Here is a 27,451-nt window from a genome sequence, read left to right as displayed (position 1 = left end):
CTCCCATGGATGATTGACTTCTTCGCAGTGGGCGGGACGAGTACTTAATAGGTTGCATGCCAGCTGTTACAGGAAACCAACATCCTCCAGTGGTAGACAGGTCATGTGTATGCTCGGTGTGTATTCGACCCCACAAGTGGGGCTTGCACTTTTTTGCAGGTAGGCACTAGTCTGTTTTTAAGTAGCGCTGCTCATTTCCTTGCTGTGGGGTGGTAGTTGAGGCGGAGTCTGACCATTTTTGCATACCTGGAGTCGTACAAAAATGCTCAGACTCCTAACTGATTTAAACTTTAATCAAACATATGATAACGTATTCTATTTCTCAGATGATATCAAAAATAACTTTAATATGCAGTAATAGCAGTGTTTAGTCCACAAAAATGAAATAACACATTAATCAAAAAATACTTATTTGCTACTGCAATGAAGCAGTCACCACATTTTAAAATCAGATACACGTATGTAACTGACTACATTTCATGTGTGAATTTTAAAGAATAAAGCTTGATGAGTAGTTGTCACTAGTAGGGATAGTCAATGAGATGCAAATAATTCCGAGTTGATTCAGATTTATGCAAATTTTGTATGCAAATATATGCAGCTTGAAAAGAAACTAAGCAAATTCCACCTTTGCAGAAGTTGGTCCATTTTCAAGCTGTATACGGTTTCATACAACATTTGCATAATCCTTCATCAACTCAGAATTATTTGCATTTAATTGACCTTCCCTAGTCACTATTGCAACATCCAGCTGAGCTGTTTTGCAAAATGACATTCATATATCATTTTAATATGTATTTTAGTATATTACAAAAGAGTAACAATTTTATACGAGCTGTAATTAGTTGGAACAAGTACATTTGAGTGTTAACTTAACACATAGTGTCAGCTTCTTGGCAGGGGGCTTATTGTTCCCAAAAGCAGATGCCATCTTAAAATAGCTTTAAAATTCTTAAGCTTTGCCAGTAAAGAAATGTCGATTATGTTACATACTTTTAATCAAGTTAACACACATGGCACTAATGGGTCTTGGGACTTTTGTTTGTTGCGTTAGTATCAACATATAGTGCATTGCTGCTTTGTTAATCAACTCCATTGTCCTATATTTGGCTGCATTTTCCAAGAATTGTAGCATAATCCCTTATTTTAAATGGTGCTTGTTCACACCAATACAATGAGGTAAAGCATCTCCGTATAATGCACTACACCTGAAGTCCTTTTTTTCTGATGTTAGGTAGACACATAGGGGCCCCTATGGATGCTGGGGCAATTGCCTCCTTTTGCCCATATGGTAGCGCTGGCCCTGCCTATATGCATGTTATTAATGAGCCTGATTTACTAAGGCTTCTCTGTATCAGTGATCAGAAGTAATTCTATAAATCGTTCAACAATTGTGCCACTGAATAACGGACCCTTTTCAATAAGTCCAGAAAAGTCCAGATTAGATTTCCAGGATCATCCTAGAGTTCCCTTAGTAAATCAGGCTCATTGGCCTCGATTCATCATTCTCTTTGAGATAACTTTTTCCAGTTTGTTAAATTACCGAATTCGAAGTTTAGCGATTTCTAGTTGTATTCATCAAGGTTTTTCCTCATTCGGTGTGAATTCGATAACAATTCGGTAACCATTCGGTAACGTGTCGATATTTCCATTTTACAGTGGTACTTTAACACAAGGCCATAAGATTCCCATGGAATTGTGGGTAAAAGGCAGTCCTTTGAGCACTACGTAGCAACATTCTGAATAGGGCTTTACACCTGGACCAGGATTCTGAAAGTGGTTGGGACAATCCCACAATTTGATAGGAGCCTTTTCTAAACAATTATAGTGCAGCTAGCAAATTAGTTAACCCTGACACTGCCTGTGTTCTCTTACAAGATGATTCAAGAGAAATGCAGATGTCGTGTTATAGCAAATAAATCTATTCTCTTACAAATGTATATGGTTGCAGACCTTATTCTTGCCCTTCTGCGCCTTTGAATCACTCTCAGCTGATACATAACCACTTCAAATGGCTCCCTTCTCTGTCAGCAATGATCTGACAGGAATAACGACAGAGCAGTGAAGGAGATAACTAATCCTAAATGTAACGCTAAACCACGCCCACTTTCTTTTTCATGAATTGCACTTTATTCCGTTTTAGCGAATCGTTACCGAATCGTTACCGAATGTTCGCTAACAGCTGTAGATAACTTTGATGAATCCTGAAATGAAGTTAACAAATTCGGTATTTTACCAAACTGTTGTTAACAAATTTGCTAAGTGTTGATGAATCGAGGCCATAGTGTTCCTGTATTCCTGGTGATTGTACATTTTGGAATTTGCTGTGGAATTTTTTCAGGTGTGGGCAGTACTACCAACGTGCTGGCATTACCCAATGATAAACATAGCTGTTATAATTAACTACTGTGTAATACTGGGAGCAGCAGAGATAATAATAATCTACTGAGTTTTGCAACTGATGTTCGTGCCAGCACTGCCCATGTTGGGGATGATGATTTGGGCCTTGTCGGACAATAGTATGCGATGAGAAAATATTTAAAGACTTAAATTAAGGTCTACAGACATTGCATGCGAATTCACTTACTGTTACGCGCACATGCCTTGCAAAGTCTGGAGAGGGTATCTCCATAGTCCTACTATCCCATGTCCCCCAAAATGCTATCGGGGTTATCTCTGAAATGTTGGTACCTAAAGTGTTATCTTCACTTGTTTCATCAACAATTTTTAGGGATTTGTATTTGTTTTTATACATATAGTAATGGCTTAGAAAAATGTCTTAAAGTGAGCTTAAACATACAACACAAGGGCCTCTTCATAAGCCCAGTGCATCTGTGTTTATTTCAAACTTTCAGTTAGATGATTGTTATCCAATCGTTGTTTTATCTCCATCTCACTGAAGGGATCGGAAGCAGCTTGTTGCCTTTTGCTTACTACTCCTCCACTTCTTGGGTCAGTGAAGATTTCACTCTAAGACTAGGTTCACAGTGCTCAGTTGCGTTGCAGAAAAATTCTGCAGGTCAACTTACTGCCCATACAATTCTATAGGCCTGTTCACAGTAACAGATCGCATTATTCCAACTTGCTGCATGCAGGTTTTGCATTAAAGTCTATGTCCAGTCTCAATTGCACTTAACACACATTTTAATACGTGCGTTATGCAACTGACCACTGTGAATCCAGCCTTAAGGTGCCCAGTAGCGATCCAGTTTCCTGAACAATTGACTCTCCTATCTGATTTTTGCGATAGATTGAAAACAATTGTTTGGGCTCATGCAGACTGCATGCAGGCTCTGTATTGTAGTCTATGTGCAGTCTCCACTGCAGTTCACACTTATTATAAGGCATGCATTTTGCAACAGACCTCTGTGAACCTAGCCTAATACTATATGTATCTGTGTTTATCTCATCCTGACACGTTACTTCCGGTAAGCTTTGATGTGCAAATTCCCTATACTTTCGTTCCCTGTGACAGTGAAGGTGAATGTAGCTACACACAATTTTTTTTTTCATAAAAAAATATGGAGAAGGCATAAGAGGTAACAAAGTGAAGCCTACAACAACCCCACCTTCTGCTTGGTGGCATCCATTGTTGTCATACAGGAAGCAGTCTTCCTTCATTTCTTGTTTAGGCGGCTAACCCATTGACTGCTAAATCCAATTTTGCCGCCTTAAAGTGAACCAGAGACGAAACACCCTCATGTATTTTACCATATATATTAGTGGGAACATTAGAGAAAACGCTAACCCATTGACTGCTAAATCCAATTTTGCCGCCTTAAAGTGAACCAGAGACGAAACACCCTCATGTATTTTACCATATATATTAGTGGGAACATTAGAGAAAACGCTTACCCTGCTCTCTGTTTCATTCTTCACTACTCAGCCTGCTTGTTATTAGCCCTGATAAAATCCCCAACTGAGCATTCAATCTGGCGTTGCCCAGGAATCATTATAGCTGAGCAGTGGCGGACAAAGCCAACAATGGGCCCCTGTGCAAAAATAAATGAAGTGGGCCCCGTGTGAGTGGGTGTGGTCATAACCTATCATGGTTGGCTCCAAACAATGCCAATAAGATAAAAGTACATGAACCTAGGTCACATTCTCTAGGCACTGTATTAATGTAGCACACATTTTAAACTTATTTTCAGTGTTTCTCTTGAGTTTCAGAGATAAATAGAAAGCGAAAAGCTTAGACGATAATCAGGCCCTAACTGGTCCAATAGCATGAGCCCTAGAGGACATGGGGCCCATGTGTGGCTGCACAGCCTGCACGGGCCTATGTCCACCTCTGTAGCTGAGTCATTCTAGCAGAGCCACAAGGGGGCAGTCTTGGGCTTGAAAAGACATCAGAGAAGACAGACTCAGGTATAAAGATTCCTGAGCAAAGCCAGACTGAATGCTCAGTCTGGGATTTTATCAGGGCTGCTAACAGGCAAGCTGAACAGTTAATAATGAAACAGAGATCAGGGTAGGTGTTTTCTCTAATGTTCCCACTGATATATATGGTAAAATACATGAGGGTGCTTCACCTCTGGTTCACTTAAAGACAGAAGGTATTTGCAATAATTGAGCTGCAAGTGAGCAACTGTGGTTTCCCATTATGCATCACTCCAGAATATGCAAATCTATTTGTGCCCTTGAAAACAATGCTGCTCATCCAGAATTGTTGGCGTATAGTGAGCATGTAGCTAATACATTTTGCAGAGCCACACCAATCCAACATGCAGACAACTGTTTTGGACATTTGGTCCTCATCAGTGCATGGCTCGGATTTATATTGACAGGTGAGACTTCTGATGTCATGGCTATATTTGTATAACTATAATGAAGACTGTTTGCTGGAGGTTGTGCGGTGAGAGCCTGCCCAGTACTTACAGGAGACCCACTCTGAATGAGTTCAGGTGAAGAGATAAGAGTCTCCACTGAGGTGAGTATGAAACACATACCTCCACTGCCATTGTGTGCTGCTAGTAGTTCTTTCACCTCATACTGCCCTCCTTTCCCATATGTACCAAACCTGACACCATCCCTGTAGCAACAGGTTGTAAGTTGTACAAAGCATCCCTACTCAGTAGCTGCAGACCTAAGACTAGTTAAAAATGCAAGATTTCAGAAATAAAATCTATTTTCTAAATTATAACAATAAATAGCAGCCTTTTTTCAGCTGCATGATGACAAATGTAAAATATTTTACATTTATTGGAGGAACCCCTCCCTTCCTTTCATATTGCCAGGACAGAATCCGGCAAACTGGTGGAGTAGATGGTGTCCAGCAATGGAGGAATTGCTAATGGCTGCCCCCAGTATAACCCTAGTAATGAAAAGAGAAGGGTGAAAAGAATGCACTGAAATGCTTATAGGCTTTAAGGAGTGTTTATTTATCTTTGTATGTGTCAGAGTGGTGCAACTAAAAATTTAGAATTAAAAAATTGTTTGGTTTGGGTCCGCTTTAAATGGTTATCCACGTACAGGCAGGTTTTTTTTTTTTTTTTGTTTTTTTTTTAAATCGTGCTGAGGAGTGTTTGTCTTTTCACTAAAGTGTACCTAAATGATCATGAAGAAATTAATTTGACGTGTACAATTGCCGCACAATCAATTTTTAATAATTATAGACGTTGAAATTACCCATCCATTTCAAACTATTATTTTCCAGACATGGTGGATGATTCAAAGTATGCTTCCTTGCGACCGTGACAAGAAAACACCCTTTAGCGTGCAAAAACCAATTTCAAAATTCTGATTTGTCTTCTTTTGTGACTGGAAAAATCCAGATTATTTATTTTTATTGTAATTATTTTATTTGTATGGTTATAGACTATGCAGATCTAATTGCATCCTTCAAGTGAGTCAGAGGTGAATATAAAACACACAAACAAACAGATACTCACCTAAGGAGAGGGAATGCGCTTTCTTGTGCGGAAATGCTCCACCCCACTGTGTCCAAAATGTATCTACTACTTCCTATTCATTCTGCGGTTGTCATCGGTGTTCGGGTCCCTTTTGCCATTTGGCTCCTGTTCCACGGCTGCCACCGTTGCTTAGCTCTACTGCAAGGGGCTCTTACCGGTATATAGATCGGAGTCCTGGCAGAAGCAGGCTCATATTGGATTGCAATGAGAATCCTGCCAAGCAACAGGGAGGATTCTCATTGGTCCGCCACTCAGTGAACCAATAAGAATCCTCCCTGTTGCTAAGCAGGCTTTTATTGTTTTGTTCTGCAGTGCAATAAAAGCCCACTTCTGCTTGGACCTTGATTTATATACTGGTTGTGTGTCCCCTGCAATGAAGCCCAGTAGCAAAGCCAGGAGCAGTGGAGGACTCTGAGATGATAAAAAAGAATAAGAAAGGTGAGTAGAGCAGGGGCGTATGCTTTGACAAGTTTAGAGGCTTGCATAAATTCTGTCAGCATCCGTTTCGTCTGCTACCCAGGAAAAATCTTGCAGGTTCCAAATTTGCATTCCACTTACTGCAATGGATGAAACCGATCCATTGCAGAGTGACAAGTGTGCACTGATCCTATAAATAACATAGGATCTGTGAACAAGTCCCTTTCTCCGATGCGGAGTGGAAATGGGGCCTTACACTGTGATATAAAGGGAGTTACAGGTAAGACCTTAAACACATGTTGCTATTCTGATTTAGCTCGTGGTAATCCACAATGTTCAGTGAAGTATTTCAGATAATGCTCAATTAACTTCAGTTCTTTTTTTAATCTCTCGATTTCCGCTCCTCCATATGACTTTCACTTTTACTCAGTACAAACCTCAATGCTTTACGTGATGTGTAACTATAACTAAATCAAAACTGAGATGCAAATGTATGCAGATAAAATGGAGCAATCTGATTTGTTGAACAAGAAAAAATGGAGCAATTGAATGCCACCTAGGTAGCTGCATAAATTTGCATCTGCAATTTGCATAATCCTAAATAGGCGCTGAGTGATTTGCACCTCATTGACCACCTCTATTCTGAAAAGCCAAGACTGGCCATAATATCACCCTAAGGCAGCCTTTCTCAACCTTTTTACCCTGGAGGAACCCTGTAGATAACTTTTGGATCTCAAGGAACCCCTGCAACCAATTTTTTTGGTCTCGAGGAACGCCTACATTTATTTTTCAGGAGGCATGGTCTTTAAGTAGGCTAGGCTGCTACCGGTAATTTCACTATCTCCTATTACACTGCCACTCATTATACTGTCTCCCGACCCCCCAATTTATTGCTTCTTGTTACAGTACCACCTATTATAGTGTGCTCTATTACACTTTCCCCCACAATGGGGTAAAATGCCAAGGAACCCCTGCAGAGTCCTCAAGGAACCCTGGGGTTCCAGGGAACCCTGGTTGAGAAAGCCTGCCCTAAGGGCTCAATTACTATGGGTAATTGAACTGTGTGCAGTTAACAGGCATCAGTGAGCAGTTGCCAGGCAGCAGCAAGCAAGTGCCAGGCAGCAGAAAGCAGTTTTGCGAGTTTAAGAGGCTTTTCACTGCCTTTCAACTGCTCTTGGAAAAGGGGCCTTAACCTGTTGCTGTTCCAGGACGTAGATTCTACGTCCTAATTAGTGCTGCTGTGTGTTCCAGGACGTAGAATGTACGTCCTGCATGAAAAACAGCTGCCTGCCGCTGCACGTGCACGCTCCTGCGCATGCACGTGGTCTTGTAAATGATTGTTGCTAGCTAATAGCAGCAATCCTTCAATAAAGTTAGGAAAAAGAAAAGTTGTAAAAGTTCAGAGGTGACAGAGGTGCCTGGCAATTCTACTGACCACATCTGCTATTACTCCATTGTTATTGTCTGATGAAGCAGGATCAAACCTGCGAAACGCGTTGCATGTCGCCCGGAGTATGTAAATAAACTTTTTCTATTAGACAAACACATTGGCAATTCTTTTTGTCTGCTTGGAGGAGGTAAGTCCACCACTGCCTTCTCACATTTTAAATGTTTTAGATACTTTTATCCTTTTTGCACCTCTGTATCCATACTACGCTATATCAAGTCCACCCCTGGTGTGTGTGTGTGGGGGGGGGGGGAGGGGTGTTGCCCGCTTTTTTCCTCATGTACAGAGAGTGACTTCTCAATCCTGATTGGGGTCAGGTCTAATCTCCCCACCTACCTATTCAGTGGTTGCCTTTGAGGTAACCCTGCTTTGTGAGTCTAGCTTATTACTCTATCATACTTCATTTCAACTACCAGTACATACTATATTATATTTGGCTCTTGGTGTCCCTACTCTGTGTCCATGAATAGTGTGGATGACAGTTTAATTTAGCAGTGCCTGGAAGTGACTTGACCGAGCACACCACAAGCAGCAAGAGAGGATAGAGCGAAGTTCTGATTTCTGCTAAATTCCTAATAATCCAAACACACACACACACATTTATATATCTTGAAACCTTGGAATGAATGTTAATCAGTGGCGTACCGTCCATAGGGCGCAGAGGGGCGCGCCGCTCCGGGTGACAGGCGGGGAGGGGGGTGTCAAAGAGGCCAGCCCAACCTATTACATATCAAGCCAGCAGTACCTGCTCCGCCTCCCTCTGCACTGCTTGGCTGCAGCTGGCTTAGACCCCCGTCGGCCCCGCCTCCCTCACCTCGGCTGTCAGTTCAGCTTCCGCCTTCTGCGGAAGCCGCCTGAAGCTGCGCATGGGACACACGTGGGATCTCTGCCATGATCCCTGGCACCATTGCTGCTGTTGCCGCCGCCGCCACCACGTCACCGACACCACCACAACCTGGGCAGGGACCATCACCCGATGCAGCCAAGCGAGGACTTGCTCTGTGCCCCCTAACTTCCAGGCTCACGGGGAACCCACAGGCAGGCCCATGCACGCTGCACCTCCTCCACCACTGCGACCATGACAGCCAGAGAAGCCGCCACCTGCCACTTCCTTGCTGCTGCTCATCTCCCGGCTAGCTCGGCCACCCAGGCACACCATCGTCGAACACCACCACAGGCAGGTAAGCCGCAACACCTTCCGCTGCGGGCAATGCATCAATGGACAACCCTGCCGGCTGCCAGAGTCTCTCTCTCTCCTGTCTCTCTCGCTTCCTCCTCTCTCTCCGCTCTCTCTTACTCCTGTCTGTCTCTCCCTCCTGTCTCTCTCTCTCCCTCCCTCCCTCCTGTCTCTCTCTCTCTCCCTCCCTCCTGTCTCTCTCTCTCTCCCTCCCTCCTGTCTCTCTCTCTCTCCCTCCCTCCTGTCTCTCTCTCTCTCCCTCCCTCCTGTCTCTCTCTCTCCCTCCCTCCTGTCTCTCTCTCTCTCTCCCTCCCTCCTGTCTCTCTCTCTCTCTCTCTCTCTCTCTGTCTCTCTCTCTCTCTCTCTCTCCTGTCTCTCTCTCCCTCCCTCCTGTCTATCTCTCTCTCTCTCTCTCCCTCCCTCCTGTCTATCTCTCTCTCTCTCCCTCCCTCCTGTCTCTCTCTCTCTCTCTCTCTCTCTCTCTCTCTCTCTCTGTCCTGTCTCTCCCTCCTGTCTCCCTCTCTCTCTGCTCTGCCTTTCTCCCTCCGCTCTCTCTCCTGTCTCTCTCTCCCTCCACTCTATCTCTCTCCTGTCTATCTGTCCCTCCCATCTCTTTCCCTCCTCTAGCTCTTCCTGCTGTCTCTCTCTTCTCTCATTTCCTTCTGTCTTTCTCTTCTGTCTCCCTGCTCTCTCTCTCTCTCTCTCTCTCTCTCTCTCTCTCTCTCATGTCATTCCCTCCTGTCTCTCTCTCTCTCTCTCTCATGTCATTTCCTCCTCTCTCTCTCGTGTCTCTCTCTGTCTCTCCCTTCTGTCTCCCTCTGCTCTCTCTCTCTTCCCCTGTATTTCCCTTTGTCTCTCCCTTCTGTCTCCCTCTGCTCTGTCTCTCCCTCCTGTCTCCCTCCGCTCTCTCTCTTCCCCTGTATTTCCCTCTGTCTCTCCCTCCTGTCTCTCTCTGCTCTGTCTATCTCCACTTTGTCTATCTCCACTCTCTCTTCCTCCTGTCTATCCCTCTATCTCTCTGCTGTCTCTTCCTCCTCTCTGTCTCCCTCCTCTGTCTCTGCTCTGTCTCTCTCTCTCTCCTCTGTCTCTTCCTCCTTTCTCTCTCTTTGTTCTGTCTCTCCCTCCTGTCTCCGCTCTCTCTTCCCCTGTATTTCCCTCTGTCTCCTGTCTCTTTCCTCTGTCTCTCCCTCCTGTCTCTCTCTCTCTCTCTCTCTCTCTCTCTCTCTCTCTCTCTCTCTCTCTCTCTCTCTCTGCTCTGTCTCTCTCCACTCTCTCTTCCTCCTGTCTCTCCCTCTACCGCTCTCTTCCTCCTCTTTCTCTCTTCCTCCTCTCTCTCTCTCTCTCTCTCTCTCTCTCTCTCTCTCCTCTGTCTCTTTCCCTCCTCTGTCTCTGCTCTGTCTCTCTCCTCTGTCTCTCTCTCTGTCTCTGCACTCTGTTCCTCCTGTCTCTCTCTCCCCTGTCTCTCTTTTCTGTGTTTCTATCTGCCTCCTGTCTTCTCTCTCTCTCACGTTTCTGTGTAGTGTGCATGTGTACACCTGTCTCTCCCTCTTGTCTGTCTCCGCTCTCTCATCCTCCCATCTCTCCATCTGTCTCTCTCTCTCTGCTCTCTCTCTCTCCCTCCTGTCTCTCTCTGCTCTCTCCGTCCTGTCTCTCTCCGCTCCCTCTTCCTCCTGTCTCTCTCCTCTGTCTCTGTTCTCTGTGTCTCAGTCTCTTCTTCCTGTCCTCTCTCTCCTGGGGGTCACTCAATCAGAATTAAATTGGCTATATGAAGGGGGGAGCTAACCGTATACACTGGAGATCTGACTATGTACAGGGGGATCTGACTATATACAATGGTTATGTACAGGGGGGATCTGACTATATACAATTGCCTTTACAGGGGGATTTGACTATATACAATGGCTATGTACTGGGGGGATCTGACTATAAACTGGCTATGTACAGGGGGATCTAACTGTATACATTGGCTATATACGGGGAGGATCTGAATATATACACTGGCTATATACTAAAGGTTGGGGGGGGGGGGGGTCTGGTTATAGGTTGGTTACCAATCCAAAATGGGGGGTTACCTATCCTATAAATGGTGTGGGTCATCTGGCTACCTGTGCTATATGCTATATACTGCTGCATCATGTGTATTCTGTAGGGAAACACTGCGTAATGTGACTACTACACTACCTATACTGGGGGCAACAATTCCGGGCATTACCCGCCGTGGTGCGCTTAGCATGCCACGCTCCTTTGCTTTTTTTTTTTTTAGTGGGGGGGGTGTGTAATTTAATACCGAGCACCGGGTGTCAAATGCCCTAGGTACGCCACTGATGTTAATATAATAGAAAATGATAGGCAGTACTGTATGCTAATGTTACAAGATGCAGTGCTGCCTGAAGAGGATGTTATGCCACTTTTGCGGGGCACGGTTGCCTAATACAGTCTCAACATTTTAAATGGAGCAGAAATTCAGTAGGTTGGATTTGGCAAACAGTTTCTGCTTAGTGTTAGCAATTATGGCAATTTGATGACAGCTTGCTACTTGAAGTTCATTTAATAAGACATAATGGCAAAACTGCTGCAGTTCTCCATTGCTTATGCCCAACTAAGGCAGGGCTAGTGAGGAAAACAGCAAAAGCCATGTAATTGGTGTGAACTCTTTCCTGCACTCTGAGTCATTAATTATTCTTTATTTATTTTTTTCTGTAAGTATGTAACATTCAGGCCAAGTTTCACTCCACCGTGCCAAGCCATAATAAGGGTTAAGGCCCAATGGATGAGTAATGTGCAGCATGTCTTTGTTGCTTGGTAATGTCAGAAATGCTCAGGTTGGACTACTATAAGATGATCATGTGTGCTGTCCTGCGATGTAACGTGTTCCCCCGGAGGGTAGATCCTCCTGAGGCTCTGTGTCTAGTATCCAGGCACAGATTGGAAGACTTGGCAGTCAATAAAGAGCTTCCCTCCCTTCTGGCTTGTAAACCTATATACATGTATAGCAAACCATCTAAAGAGTATTAACCCAAGCAAATTAGCAGCAAATCAAATCAGCATCTTTGTGAGTTTGGGTCACTTTTCAATGTCTCTTTTTCTAACACTGCAGTTCGTGATTGATATTTCCACCAAGAAATATAAAGCAAGCCGTGGAGGTGCTATCAATTTTGGGCAAGATTTCTGCTGAAATACCATCAGCCGAACACATTTTATCCCTCATCCAAACTACACAGCACCTAAATACATTGTGAGGCTGTAGTTCTAATTCTTCCAGGCAACACCTTAAAGTATTACTGAACTGACAACTGTATGTGGAATAAAGCCCATGGTGGGCTAGATTACCCATTTCTGAATGTCCTGCCATTGCTTGTTGTCTTCAGGGTTCCCCAGGCTTGGTCCGTTTAATCTTCGATAGTATCTCCCAGTTGAAAACTGCGCAGTTACAGTTCTGAATTGCTCCAGTACGATGAAAGCAAGCGCTAATTTACCAGCACTTCTTTTCACTGTACAGGAGCAGTCCCAAACTTATGCCTGCGCAGGTTTTTTTGCTCTGCACCGCTATGAGGAAATTGTGGACTGCTGCAGAGTTTAGAGGACAGGGAACGGGGGTCCCCCGACAACCACAAGCTTACCTTAGTAGGGGGAGTCCTCCTCCTGCACTGCTTGCCCCTCCAGCACTGGGACACTCTAAACAATGTTCTACTTTAATGTTGAAGATTGCTCACGGGCGTGCTCCCTTCTGTGTATGAGCACGACTACTCTGCTCAGGTACACAGTATGGCCTGCATTCAGAGGCTTACACCTTTTGATGTAAGTTTGTAATATATTTTTTTTTGTTTTTTTTAAGTTACAGGTGTACTTTAACTACTTCTGCACCAGCAGTCTCTGCCTCCTTTAGGACCAGAGACTGCTGGCACGGTAAAACGCCCCCCCCCCCCCGACGGATTGCCGCACATACCCGCCGTCACGACACTGCTCCATTGCCGCAGGCTCCTCTCTCTGCCGTTTGACAGCCGGTCAGGAGCCGCTTTCATTGACTCCTGATGCTATCAATGGGAGCCAATGTGATTGGCTTTCCGTGATCACAGAGCTCTGCCGTCATAGATGTAAGAGCCAGCGAATTGCGGTGAGTGCAGATCGGCGGGGACGTGCGATTCAGTGCGGTGTTGAATCTTCGTACAGTCAGGGCCGCAGCACCACCTGCTGGACGTAGATTCATACTGCGTCGGTCCGGAACCAGTTAATAACTACTGGAAGATCACATTATTAGTTGATATCAGGAAGGTGTTGATCGCTTACCTGAACTACCACAAATTGTATAGTGTAAGCTTCGAAATCAAGTAAATAGTAGTGCTCAACTCACATGAATAGCCACCTATGCCTTATCATATGCCTTATGTGTGCACAGATTTTGCCACGCATATCATGTGTATGGTAAAACGCCTGCATCGATATGGGAGGTACAGTACACTTCAGTTTGAAATCTTTGCAGAGTAAAAAAAGAAACAAGCTGCAAATCTTTTACTGTGGATGGAAAAACACATTAAATGTGAGCTAGCCCATTGATTAACATGTGCTGTCAGTTCTAATGCATTTCCTCATACGGAAATTGTGCACAGTGTGAATGATGCTGTACACACAAAGCTCACTGATGAATGGATTGTTTCCTATGAACTGGGACTTGCATTGGCTGGGGACAGTTTGCAGCTAGTGGTTGCTCCACAAGCCTGGCAGATGACTGTCTGACTTGTTCCCAGTGTTGTGGAAACCCAACCTGTCCTAAAGCACAGGCTATGCCTTTTTCTTTGTATTCCATAAAGGGAACCTGAGATGGGGGGGTTAGCAATAAAATATGCATACCTGGGGCTTCCTCCAGCCTCCTCCGGCCTCATTGCTCCCTCAACGTCCTCTTCTCCCTCTCCATTCGCCCGCTATTGGCCCCAGAAAGTCCTCCGCTCCAGGGTCAACTGCTCATGTGTGGCCCAGCCTCTGGCACACTCCCGCCATGTTCACATCGCCTGAAGTGTTTTGCGCCTGTGCAGAATGCTCTCGGTGACGGGAGCGTGCCTGGCATGTGCCGACTGGCCCCAACTGATGGCTTTTCCATGGTCAGTTGTGAGAGGGATAAGAGGACGCTGTAGGAGCAGTCAGGCCGGAAGGGAGCTGCAGGAAGCCCCAGGTATGTATGTTATTATGCTGTAGCCCCATCTCAGGTACACTTTAAAAACATTTCATTTCTGTTTCACTTATGTTGGGCTTCTCATTACAAAATTGAAAGGCTTGAGCTCTTTCAGGCGAGTCAGGTAAAAAGGATGCAGGAAAATTGAGTGCACTATGCAGTCACCAGCAACTATGTTTCACTTCGGAGTCCACGGCAGCCTGAAGGGCAATAGTAATTAGCGCCGCCGGGACTTTTGCAGGAGCAGGGTGAGCTGTTTTTTTGGCATTGCCCTGCGGCAAAATTTCCTGGCTCCTTAATTACATGTATACCTTCCAGAGGTGTCTGACCAATTATAGCAAGCTTGTCACAAACCTGGACAGCAGAGAGCTTACAATTGTTTGCCAAGGCTATCAGTAAGGTGTCACTTGACAGGAAACCTGACAGGCAGCCTATTGGGCCAATCAAAGCGCAGGGATAATGTCCTTTAAAATGATTGGACCCGCAGGGGCTCAGGGCAAGACGAGTGGAGCTCTCGTCATTGCCAATTAGCAGGCATAAGTTTGTAGCGCTTGCTATGCTACTCTGATAAGGTATGCTATTTGTCTTAGTGAATCAAGCCCCTTGTCCCCCAAATGACATTGTATGACTGAGGTGTTCTGTTGCTATGCAGGATGGGGGGGAAGGGGGGGGGGTGATGGAGCTCCATGGATTTGACATCATGTGGGTGCTAGGTGAGTGGTGAGTGCAGTGCTCTCCACCGGAAGCGATCCGCAAGGTGGTGTAGGTCAGGGGCTGTTACACACATGCTGGATTCTCAGCAGAGGCGGTTGTTGCTGGCTGCCTTGATTGAGTTTCATCTACCGTGTGTACTAGGGTGTGCTTCAGAAAACTTCATTGTAGACTAATCAAATCAAGCTTATGAACTCGCAAACAGAGCTCCACTTTTTAGGTTTTCAGTCTTGCAAAGATTTCAGCAGTGCTGTTATAACGTGTCTGTGTTTATAATGTGTATTACCATAGCATCCATCACTATGATTATGTACTCCTAGTTTCATCAGTGTGAGCTTTGGATCCTTTCATTCAGCTCCTTGAAAGCTTTGTTAGAGTGCTCTGTATCCTAAACAGGATCTGACTGTCCCGTTATCCCGCGTTTCAGATGTCCGAAGGGAAACATGGTAAAAGTAAAGTGTATGTAAATAAATTGTAAAGCCCACTTCAGATTCATATGTCACAGCACATTGTTCTGTCTCCTCTCTTCCTATTTTTAAGTTGAAATTTACATTGATGTATTTCTACAATGCTGCTGGGAATTGTCTGGGCTGTTGCTAGGGTTTGCAGGGAAACACAAACACAGTGCACACTAGCAGCTAACAGAGCAAGCTAATGATGCTAAGCTAAGGTCCGCAATGGTTACGCAGACCTGATTAGTTTTAAATGAGCACCAGATTTTACTTAAATGTGCATTTTCATATATGAAAAATCCAACACTTTGATCCCTGTTTAGCATAGGTTACTGATATAAAAAAATATTATATTTTTCATGTTGACATAGCAGTGAGATTACACAAAACTTCCAGTATACAGAAACATGCAGATATTTGGACAATTATTTTTATATTCCCAGGTCAGGGATAGTTTTCAGAATTTCTATTATACAAATATTTCCCAGACTCTTTTTTTTAATCCATATCACCACCTGTCCTGTACTATCACAAAATGCCACATATACCACATACATATTTTCTGCTAGCCTCCATTTAAGGCATTGTCTGCTGCAAAATGTTCGGTGAAACTGATACAACTTACAAAACATACACACCACAACTACTAATGTGTAGTAAGTGAACAAATAAAAAGTGGGGTTCCCCTTAATATGTTACATAGACCCATACCCAGGCATGCAGCATGGGTTTGCCAGCAGCAAACAAGGCTGTCCCCTCCTTCCTGCACCATTACAGTCTACTTGCCTTTTAACATCGGGAAGAGGTATATTGCAAGCGGGCCAGCAAAGCCTCCCTCTCCCACTTGCAGGTACCCTTGGTTTGATGTGGGGACATAAGGGCCTTTTCACCAACTCTGCATGCCTATAGACAAAGAATGGTAGTAAAAGTATGGGAGTGACTTATGGTGGAATTACCAAAAAAGAGACATATCCGAGGGAAAAAAATTACATTTTTTATTTTTTGTCATGTCTTCCATTAAAGTCCACAAAAAATAAAATCCATACAGCTATAATATTCAGTGTGGCCTTGAAAGGATACCTTAGCGTGTCCAGTTTACTGAGGGTTAGTTCACACTGGCACTTTCAGGGAAACGGATCCGCGAAAACTGCTCCAATTTCTGTTTCAACTGATCAGTTTCCATTCAGTTCCGTTTCCCCATATCAAGACCCCGATCACCAGATTAGATTTCTGCTGGCTAGAATGGTGGGTTCTTTAGCTAGTGTGAAGAAAGGATCACATAGCTCGCATACAAGCCGACCCCCCAACTTTTGACCCCCCAACTTTTTGGGGGTCAAAATTCGGCTTGTATGCGAGTATATACGGTACCTCAAGAACAAGTGGTTATTTTTTTTAATTACATTATTGATAGACATCAGTAGAGAGTTGCAGGAACCTCTCTAGTGAGGTGTGATGGAATTTCCACAGAAGACTGCAATGATAAGAAAGAGCAGCCCCCTCCTCCAGTAGCCATATTGGTGGCTGCTTTACTGCAGTTTCATTTATATGCTTCTAACCAGTGCTGCTCGGATACCCCTTTTCAAAATCCAGATTGGATTCGGATGCGGATACCCAGATATCCGATCCGGGTCGGATATCCGAGTTTAAACTTTTCTGATCCGAATCGGATATCCGACCTCAGTATCCGGGGTATCTGGGCGGATTCGGATATCTGGATAGAAAAACCGGAAGTGGCCTTTAAATTGCTTTAAAAAAGTTTTTTTAGGGTAAATGAGTCATGTAATATCATTTTTTTTAAAAAGGGAAACACTAATTGATGATGTGGGGACTTAAAATCCCCCCCCCCCAAAAAAAATGGCTGTCAACATCAGGAATAGGTTCCAGACAGCGACCGTGCAGCCCACATTGTGTCCAACTGCACATCTGGGACATGGCAGTTTTCAGCCAAGACACCTCCAAAAATTACGCAGCAATTGTGTTTTGGGTGAAATATACATGGTATCAGCACAGCAGCGGTGGCCTGTGGCACCCTGGCGGTGGGAGCAGCAACGGCAGCAGGAGCAGGGCAATGCAGCAGCAGGCGTAACATCTGCCAGGAGCATGCGAGACGTGGCACTTGGCATGTGGCACTTTGCACTTGGCACGTGGCACTTGGCATGTGGCACTTGGCATGTGGCACTTGGCATGTGGCACTTGGCATGTGGCACTTTGCACTTGGCACGTGGCACTTGGCATGTGGCACTTGGCATGTGGCACTTGGCATGTGGCACTTTGCACTTGGCACTTTGCACTTGGCTTGTGGCACTTGGCATGTGGCACTTGGCACGTGGCACTTTGCACTTGGCATGTGGCACTTGGCATGTGGCACTTTGCACGTGACACATGTGACACGTGCAAAGTGCCACGTGCCGAGTGACAGTCAGACATCAGAGAAGACACTAGTGCACACCAACTGTCACACTGGCACTGCTAAGCAGCACATCAGGTCTGTAGTAAGCTAACACAGTAGTACTACTACTCTAACAACTAACTAGCATTGATTGACAGTATTAACTACACAATAACACAGTAATCCTATTATTCCCTAACCTAACCTATACTGTACCTAAGGCTAACTGGCCAGCAGGCAGCAGCTGGCCTGGTCTGTGCACAGCACACACACATAGCAGCTGTCTGCAGCAGCCCTGCAGCACACACTCTGACTGCCACTGAATGAAATCAAGCTAGCTACCTAATATAACAATAGTGTAGTGATAGTGAAGGGGTTAATCACTGAACAGCTTTAGGTTTATCACTGTATACAGCACTTGCTAGGCCAGCAGCACTGGAGCATGTCTCTCAGTGAGCAGTGACAAGCAAGGATGATATTTCTCATCATGGACAACTCCTTATTATACAGGGGGGCCTGGCCAGGGTTCCTTTCTGTGATTGGGTGCCAGGGCTTAGGCTGGGAGCCCTCTGGTTGGCTCAGTGATGTCAGGTGTGGCTAGCCAGGGTTCCCTTCTGTGATTGGTTGCTAGGGCTTCTGCTGGGAGGCCCTGGGAGCCTTCTGATTGGCTCAGGGACGTCATCTGCTTAGTTACAGTATCTCAATAGTCGGATTTCTGCGGATATCCTCGGATATCTGGATTGCCTGCCAACTATCTGCAGATAGCTATCCGGATTTGAGCCCAGGTATCCAGAATCCAAATCCGGTCGGATAGCTGAAAAAGTTTGGATTATCTGGGTAACCTGGATATCCGAAATCTTGCTGAGCACCACTGCTTCTAACCATAGGGATTGGCTGCTGGAAGAAAACCATTTCTTGGCTGGCTCTTTCAGAAGAAAGACACGCTTATGGATGTAGCGTCCTTGTCAAGCAGTGGCTTAGCTAGTAATGGTGATTCAGATATATTGTTTACTTCTAAAGGTCTATATGTAGGGTAAGAAGGCTATAGACATGCCTCATGGCACCATTATGGCAAATGCCAAAATTGCATCTGGATAGGGAAGAGGGCAGAACTGCTTTTGATCCTTCATAACACATGTACATGCGTATAGCCAGTGAAGCAGGATTGCAGTTCTGGAGTTGTTTCAGTTAGGCCTAGTCCACACTAGATCCGAAAACGTATCCGTGGCTGCGTTTTTCAGCCCTGATGAAAAACGGAGTCCCGGATACTAATGTTAAAAATAGCAGCCGTCCTCACCAAAGAAAAAAACGGATCCGTCTGCGTTTGCGGGGACCCGTTTTCAAAACCTGAACGGAAGGTCCGGATTTGCTGCATTTTCACGGACCACGGATACACGGATGGGTAGTGAAAAGCAATGAGAAAACGCATCTCCATCTCCACAGGCAAAATAGCAACAAAAATTGGCCCAAAAATCCTCTCACTGCTTCCTAATGATAGAGACGGTTTCTGTCCGTGAAAAACTGAACGGAAACTGATGCAAAACTGATGCACTTTGATCAGTTTGCAGTCCGGTGGTACTTCCCCTAATCTTCCCCTGATCCCGGACTGCAGTGTCCGTCCTGCAACCGTGCCTAGTGTGGACCTAGCCTAACTGTAGATCCCTCTCTGATCATGTTCGATCAGAGAAGGATCCATCTGATGGTCAATCTGATGGCTATTTAAAAGTATATGGCCACCTTTTAGTACCAGCTATTTGTGTGATAAACTTCATTCCATACAGTTGGTAACTAAGTTACTACTAGCCTCTATATAGCTGTTTGTGTTTTATATGAGCATCAGACTTATCCATGCAGCAGAGCTGAAAGCCACAATTGTGCAGGAAGTATGAGCTGCCTATGATTCAGTGCTTCTCCTGTAAAGCGCTGTATCTTTCTGTTCTTCATTAATACACATGAATTATATGTGAGGTTAAAAATAGCAGAAGGGATTCATGTGTTATTTTTGACCACTCCATTGTCATTTAGAACATTTGTCTTGTTCTCCACTGAAGTCAGTGTTGTAATAATAATAATTCTCATAGAGACGTTAAGCATATCTGAAAAATCTAGCAGACAGCTCAGGATTCCAGCAGTTGTGTCGCGCTTGTCCGGGGCTGCAAGGAAGTTATTTACACTACGTATGACTCTTTGCTGACGTGTGCTCACTGAACAATGTCATCAAATTTCCTGTTTTTTGGCCTTTGGAAAGCTGCTATCCTATTTGCTGCTGAGCAGAGATACATGGTGCCGGATACACACTGCAGGCAGGATGTAAGGTTAATGCAGCATACTTAAGTAAATATGGTTCGTGTTCTGATGAATTATGGTTGTCTATTTTCCTCTGGTAGTAAATATTACCTAAATATTCAATGTGTGATGTGAAATAATAATAGGACGTCCTGACTAGTTCACATTATACTAAAAGCTGAGATTGACAAACTAAGGTTCATTTTGTTTTTTTATTTTATATTTACATATTTGTTTTTTTTTCTTTTTTCTTTGTTTTGAAATGTGTATTTTATTGATTACATCGGCAATGCATATAACAAGGACTTTTCAGTTTTTTTACTTATAGGGAATCTGACGTGAAAATAAACTTATTAGATAATTAATTGTATGTGTAGTACAGCTAAGAAATAGAACATTAGTACCAAATATATGGGTTTCATATTGTTTTCAGTACAGGAAGAGTTAAGAAACTTCACTTATGTTAGAGCTTCTCTGAGCTCTCCAACCCAACTTGGGTCCAAGACAGTGCTGTTTTCTGAAGCACTTATACATTAAGGCTGGTTTCACAGTGGGAGGTTAAAGTCCCACGTTACAACAGCCAGTAACGCAGCCTAACTCACAGCACTGTAAAATCAATGTGCTGTTCACAGTGCCCATGTTGCGTTATATAGTAACGCAGCACGTTTAAACAAAGTGCTGCATGCTGTACGTTATACTGGGCAAAGCCACGTTAGACTGCTTGCACATGCTCAGTAATGTTGGAGGATGAGGTCTCCCCTCCTCCTCCTCGGCCAGCCCCATGGCTAATTAATATTCACTGCACTGTGGTGACTCGTGGTGGGACTGTAGTGTTGTCCGGAACATGAACGAATCGTTCATTTGATCCAGATCTTTTTTGTGAGTCGAATCATCCAGATCATCACAATGAAAGATGCGGTTCACAGTGGATGTCTGTCTGGAAGAAACAGGAACATACAGAATGTACAGTGCAGGGAAAGTCCTGTCCTGCTAGTCATTTCACCCAGTCTGCTTCCCTAGTAAAATGATTCAAATGATTCGGTTCAAAGATCCGGATCTTTTCAATGATCCGATTCAAATGATCCGAAGCCTTAAAAAGATCCGGACTTCCTATCACTAACCTGGAGCGGCTGCTTTGAGAGCTGCATAATGCAGCTCAATCTGACGTCCAACTTCAACACCACCATGCGTTGCATTAGGGGCACGTTTTGCGACCATAACGTCCCCTAAAACACAACGTCTTGGTGGGAAAGTAGCCTAAAGAAACAGTGAAAGACAACGGTTTTAAAGATAAGGTTTTACTCCAGGGAAGTTCAAAGGGTCATTAGCTCTGCTTTGTTTCATAGTTTAAAATGCAGAGTGCAGTTGAAGCTATATAACAAAATAAAAATGAGACTCTTTTCTTTGCTACTACACATTGTACTACTATAATGAATTGTACTACACATACAATTCATTATATCATACTTTTTTTTTTTTTTTTTTTTGCTTCAGTGTAAGTTCAATCTGTAGATCTATTCACTAAAAACCCACTACGCCCTATACTGGTGACCTGGGCAGATATAATACAATAAAATCTCAAAATTGGAGTTCAAACAGCTCAGTACAGATAAGCGGGTGAACCAAATTGAAAGAGAAGGTAATGTGAGAACCTAAGTTTTTGATATATCAATTATTTAAAACAATATTCGTATACAGTGAACTAATATCAATAAGTTAAGGAAATAAGAATAAATATTTGCAGGGTTACCATCCTTATTTGCAATTCATGTACATTCAGCAGCTTTATGATTGTTGGAGAAATGTATTTGTATCAGTCTGTTTGGTGTGGTTATTTACTTTTAGCAGATTACTGACCCTTTTCTGTACTACGTGTGCCCAAAATGCGTAGATATTAGTATACTGCCGGTGAGCTGGGCGCAGGGTGAGCCAAATGATGGTTCTTCCTGCTGCCGCTCAAATTCCCCCTCCGAGTTGTGCCAACTCTGAGGGAGGAGTGAATCAGTGTTCGGCAATCTTTAGAACCCCGAATTACCCTTCCACGCATTATAACATTACTGCTATGGCAGTGCCTAGTTTCGCCTGTGGATGGAAATGTGGATGGGTCCCCTGGTGGTGCGATCAGGAAACCTGATTAGGATTCCAAATCCACTGTATAAAAGTATAGAAAAAGAAGAGCACTCTTCTTTTTCTATATTTTTTATTTTCGCCATTGAGCGCCGTGTGCTGAAACCACCTGTTTCGCCAAAAATGGCTAGATATTGTAAATTGGTGTTAAGCCACCCACTGCTGCTGAAGATAAAACAGCCAATTTTAAAGAGTGTTTTCTCGTTCAAAGCAATCTCTATATATAAAATACAAGTGTCCCTGCGTCCTGTCCTTGTGTCGGTGCTTTTGTGCTACTGCGCATGTCCTGCACCGACACAGCCGTTGGGACAGGACGCAGGACGGGGCAGGAGACGGCCTAGCAAGCGGGCAGGTGTTAGCGCGCACGGCGGGTGGGTGTTAGCGACAGGGCTGTGGAGTCGGTACAAAAATTTTCCGACTCCTCAGTTTTTGAAACCACGACTCCAACTCCGACTCCGGGTACCCAAAATTGCTCAGACTCCGACTCCTGGACTCCGACTCCTTAGTCTAATACTTAACAGGGCTGTGGATTTTGTACAAAAATCATGCGACTCCGACTCCTGACTCCGACTCCTCAGTTTCTGAAACCACGACTCCGACTCCAACTCCGGGTGCCCAAAATTGCCCCGACTTCGACTCCTCGACTGCACAGCCCTGGTTAGCGAGCACGTCGGGCAGGTGCGCACGCGCGGCCGGCAGTGAAAGACCTAGAGCCCATTTTTAAACTGACTTAGGTCAGCTAGTTTCAATATAATACAGTAAAGTAGTTGTTTTAAATACCTCACATTCTTAATGAGTTGATCCTAAAATTACTGTTATGTTTAATGTATAAAACAAATATTACGCAACACTGTACAAGAAATTGGAACTACAAAATGACACGCATAACAAGTACTGTACAACTTAGAAGAAGGGGAAGAAACAGAAGGAGAAGCAGACCCTGCCTTATGAAGCTAAAACAAATGATAGAGTTGAGGGAACGTATGCTTTAACATGTAGGAGATAAATGGTTAGAATGGAAAATGAGTAGACTATTTTTAAGGGGTGGGTTTTTGAATGTAACGGTAGGGACACCTCTAATTGGTTAAAGGCAGGCATTCCACAGAAGATCACTAAAGGAGCAGAGATGGCAAACAGGGGTATAATTTAGTAATGCTGAATTAAAGGACACCTGTTGACTTTAATTACTGCAATATAAACTAAGCACAGAATTATTTTCAATCGGCAGGTACATATCTGCGCTCTGTCCCGATCCCTGTAATCACTGGCAGAAAAATGATTTTCAAAGAAAGTCATTTTTTTTTTCTAACAGGTAGTAGTTGTCTTTCAGTGTTAGGGCTGGTTCAGACGGACGTCTGCGTAGCGTCGCGTCTGGGGGCGTTGCGGCGGCTGAGCGGTCAGGCTTTCAGTAGCCTTCGGTCGCGTCGTGATGCTGTTGCGGTTTTTTTTTCCCGTAGGGGAACATTAGCCGTCGCGGTTGGCCGCTCCCTGGAAGCTACATGTTGCTTCCAGGGGCAGCCCGAACGCTTGCGAAAATCGGGACCCGAACGCCGCGTTCGGGTAAAAGCGCGCAAAAGCTTGGTGTAAACGCTCTCATTCACTTGAATGGGAGCGTTTACCGCGACGGTCCGAACGCTTGCGGTAAACGCTCCGCAAGCGTCCGTCTGAACCAGCCCTTAGTCCCAACCACACCCCATTCATGCCCCTTGCTCCTCTGTTTCCTGTGCATTTTAATTCGAAACTCTGTAGTGCACAGGAAAAGTTCTTCTGAAAATGTTGGCTAGAATCTGTAGGAGTTAAGCATTAAGGATGTATGGTTGCAATCCTTATAATGAAAATAATCCACAAGCATGCCCATGGACAACATGCAGTCCTGCAGAGCCACATCAAAGATTTATTGAGTGTTTGATGGCAACCATTAAGGGCTCATAGGCTCCTGTCTGTGGCTAGCATGATCACCAACCAACCAATATAGGGCAAAACTATACCCATGTATGATATCAAGAAGAAAGTTTTTTTTTTTTTAAATAAAACATCCCTGCAACTTTAAATAAATGTACATAATAATAATAATAATAATAATAATAAAACAAGAAACCTATTTATGTATTAGTATTATTCTTTTGAAATAAAAAAAAATCCTATACCTTTCCCTACAGAGAAGCACTCTTTCTATTCAGCATTGTGACAGTGGCTCTTCAGCAAAACAGAATACAGATAAACACCGTACACAAATTACGTGTTTGAAAACTAGCTGGTGGATTAGGGATCATTCTCAGTATTTAACCTTTTGTGAATGTGCAAGGGGCTGAGAAAACCCCTTTTTCTAATTCACCTGGGTGGGGTCTCTCTGCCTCCTTATTTTAGAGATGATCAGATAGCAGTCAGGCCCCTCCCACCCTTCTGTTACCCACTCTATCTCCGCTGTACGTGTGACTGCTGGTTTCTAGAGCAGCAGTAATTCATGTATGCAGATGGAGGCTGCCTATCCACGGCATTGCTGCTTTCTACACATTACTCCGCATTGCTGCTGGATGCCTGCTTTTTAGTAGGTAATGTGAGTGACTGTTATTCTGAGGTCCGTACAGATTGTGATTCTTGATCAAAGCTTCTATCATAGACCACTATAGAGAGCCTGTACAACAGATTGCTGATTTGGCAATGATGAATGTGTTTCATGGAAACTTAAGCTGGCCATTAACGGTCCAATTTCTAGCGAAAAATCGTTCGAGCGATCAGAAATTCTGATCGGAAGTGAAATATTGTAATAAATCATTCACTACACCATCAACGAACCAATTTTTGCTTCCTATCTCTCACAACCAACAAGAAAATCCAAATTTTGGTTAGACGAAAATTCATTCGAACGACATTTTTTTCACTCGTTCATAATCTATTGTGTCCACCACAGGAGATTATTTACAACCAATCCGATCAGAATTTCTGATCGCTCGAACGATTTTTCGCTACAAATTGGACCATTAGTGGCCACCTTTAGTCTCAGCATAGATGCTAACTGGACAACGTTACAGAGAGAAGTTGCTGCCTAGAAATAATAAAAGGTAACCGGTAATGAAAGGATGCATCACAGATATATTTTGCTTGTTCTGCATGAAATCTCCAGTTCTGGGCCACCACATGACAAGATGCCGCACTGTATGTATCCCATTTGGAGTATCATGGCACCAGGCTTGTTTGTGGCGAAGCTGAGCTCTGCAGGGAGAATCGAGTCTATGGAGAGTTCTGTTTCCATGGTTACCAGATCTTCTATAACAGAATAAGAGGAAGATATCAGGAGGGGGAGGTTTTTTGTTTACTACCAGCAATCACATAATGTGTCACATTGATAACAGGAACCTGCTACTCTTCCAGAGCTTCACAGTGAGGGAGGGGGTCAGGGACACTCGGCGAACTTTAGAGATTATCATTTACTCCTGTTTTCATCTCTGTCGCACGTGGTGCTTTTATTAACTGGCTTGTAGCTGCTGTACGATCATCCTGCTCTGCAGGCCACTATGGAGAAACCGTGACGTAGTCAGACTAAAGCTATGTACACACGCTGGATTGAACTTGCCTGTGACGGCTGATAAACTCCATGGTACAACAAAGGTTCATGGACAATGCTAACATCTTCTGTAAAAGAAAACATGTACTGTATGTACCTTCTCAGAATGCCTATGAAATGGTGCCAGAGGATTTTGAAAGCATGGGACTGGTTTCGATTCTGTTCACACTAGGTCTGCTGCGTGATCTTTTCCCAGAGCATACCGCATTGGTCATGTAACGCAAATCCCAACATACAGTTTTGTTTTTTTTCAGACATTCGGTACCTTGCCATTCATCTGATGGAAGGCTACATATGACTTCTGGAGTTGTACAGTGTGTCTGCACTGTTCGGACATATTACTGCTCTGGCTGGGTCTAGCATAGCTAGACAGACAAAAACGGTGCAGGACGTTTGGGCACACCATGTGCCGCCATAGGCCATAATGGGAATTACAGCTATAGCGGCGCTTAGACAGTAATTTGAACGCCGTCATAAGACAGAGCTTAAATTACTATAAAAACAACATAATTCGGCCGGCAGCAGAATTACATCTTACCCCTGAATCCATGGCGGCCTGGAGGGGGAATAGTAAATAACACCGCCAGGATTTTTGCAGGAACAGGGTTAGCTGTTTTTAGGCTTTGCCCTGCGCCCAAATTTCCCAGAGCCTTAATTACGTGCATGCCCAGCATAGTGTGCAGTGAGCCTCCTTAAGGCTCTCCTGGGTTGTAGAATATGAATGATCGTGCAAACCAGGTCTTTATTCACAATTATTCATGTAATAGTTGACAAAGGTTAGAAGACTTCGCCTGTGTCATATCAGGCCACAGGAAAAGGTTAGTAGATTAGCACTTGTGCAGTTACAGTCAGGTTCTTACTTCTATGGTGGTTTTTTTTTTTTGTTTTATATTTTTATTTTGGACAGTCTGTTAGAAAAAAAAAATCTTACTTTGAGTGCAAGCATGGGACTGCGCATTCCATGACCATTCAACAACCCTTATTGGCTGAATTGTGTATTGGTTAAGGGCTCTGCCTCAGACATAGGAGACCTGGGTTAAAATCTCGGCTCTTCCTATTCAGTAAGCCAGCACCTAAAGAATTCCTTGGGAAGGACTCCTTCTCTGCTACTGTCTGCTGAGCATGTCCCAGAGCCTGCCTCGCAAGCGCTTTGAGTCCGACAGGAGAAAAGCGCTATACAAATATAGGAATTATTATTATTGTAACCTACTATACATTTATAAAAGCATAGCTCACAACTGTCCGTCTTTTGGAGGGACAGTCCCTCTTTGGGAAACAAATCCCTTGGACTCTTTCTCTCCCATTTGTCCCTCTTTCTACCTCATTTGTCCCTCTTTCAAGACTGATGTACAGATCTATTTAAATATATGTATTTTTCTACTGAAAAATGTGTTTAACTGACTCTAAACTGTATTCCCATCCTTTAAACTGATGCATTTTTGTATTTCCAAATGTTAATATTAACCACTTCAGGATCATAGGCTTACACCCCCCTAGTGCCCCCTAGTGACCAGGCTATTTTTTTTTTTTACAATTTAGTGCTCTACAGCTTTAACCATTCCTGCTGCCTGGGCATGATTGTCATGTCCAGGCTGCAGCTGCTGGGCTGCTGCACACTCCCGCACGCGATCGGGCACGCGCCCCCGTGCCGCCCCCCGTTAGCTCAGAGATCAATGAATGGAAATATAGTTCCCATTCATCGACCTGAGTCCCCGGCAGAAAAAACGACGGCTTCTTATCAGAGGCCGCGGTGCTTCCTGGAATCTTGTGGACAAATAGTAAAACTACATCTACATACATT

At 44.1% G+C, this 27,451-nt stretch overlaps 1 protein-coding gene across 5 annotated transcripts in view; it reads left to right on the top strand.

Annotated features, from left to right (window-relative positions):
* The window catches only part of PDE8A (phosphodiesterase 8A), a 368,631-nt gene that overhangs the window by 206,501 nt on the left and 134,679 nt on the right, over positions 1-27,451 (top strand). Inside the window, exon 1 of one of the 5 annotated variants that reach the window (XM_068275375.1) lies at positions 24,617-24,637. The exons of the other annotated variants lie outside the window; for them this stretch is intronic. The gene's annotated coding sequence lies outside the window, so the exon portion shown is untranslated. Of the gene's footprint in view, positions 1-24,616; positions 24,638-27,451 lie in introns of those variants that run through there. 5 annotated transcript variants of the gene reach the window in all.

This window comes from Hyperolius riggenbachi, chromosome 3, assembly GCF_040937935.1.
Source record: "Hyperolius riggenbachi isolate aHypRig1 chromosome 3, aHypRig1.pri, whole genome shotgun sequence".
Taxonomy (NCBI): domain Eukaryota; kingdom Metazoa; phylum Chordata; class Amphibia; order Anura; family Hyperoliidae; genus Hyperolius; species Hyperolius riggenbachi.
This window is presented reverse-complemented; position numbering and strand designations above follow the sequence as displayed.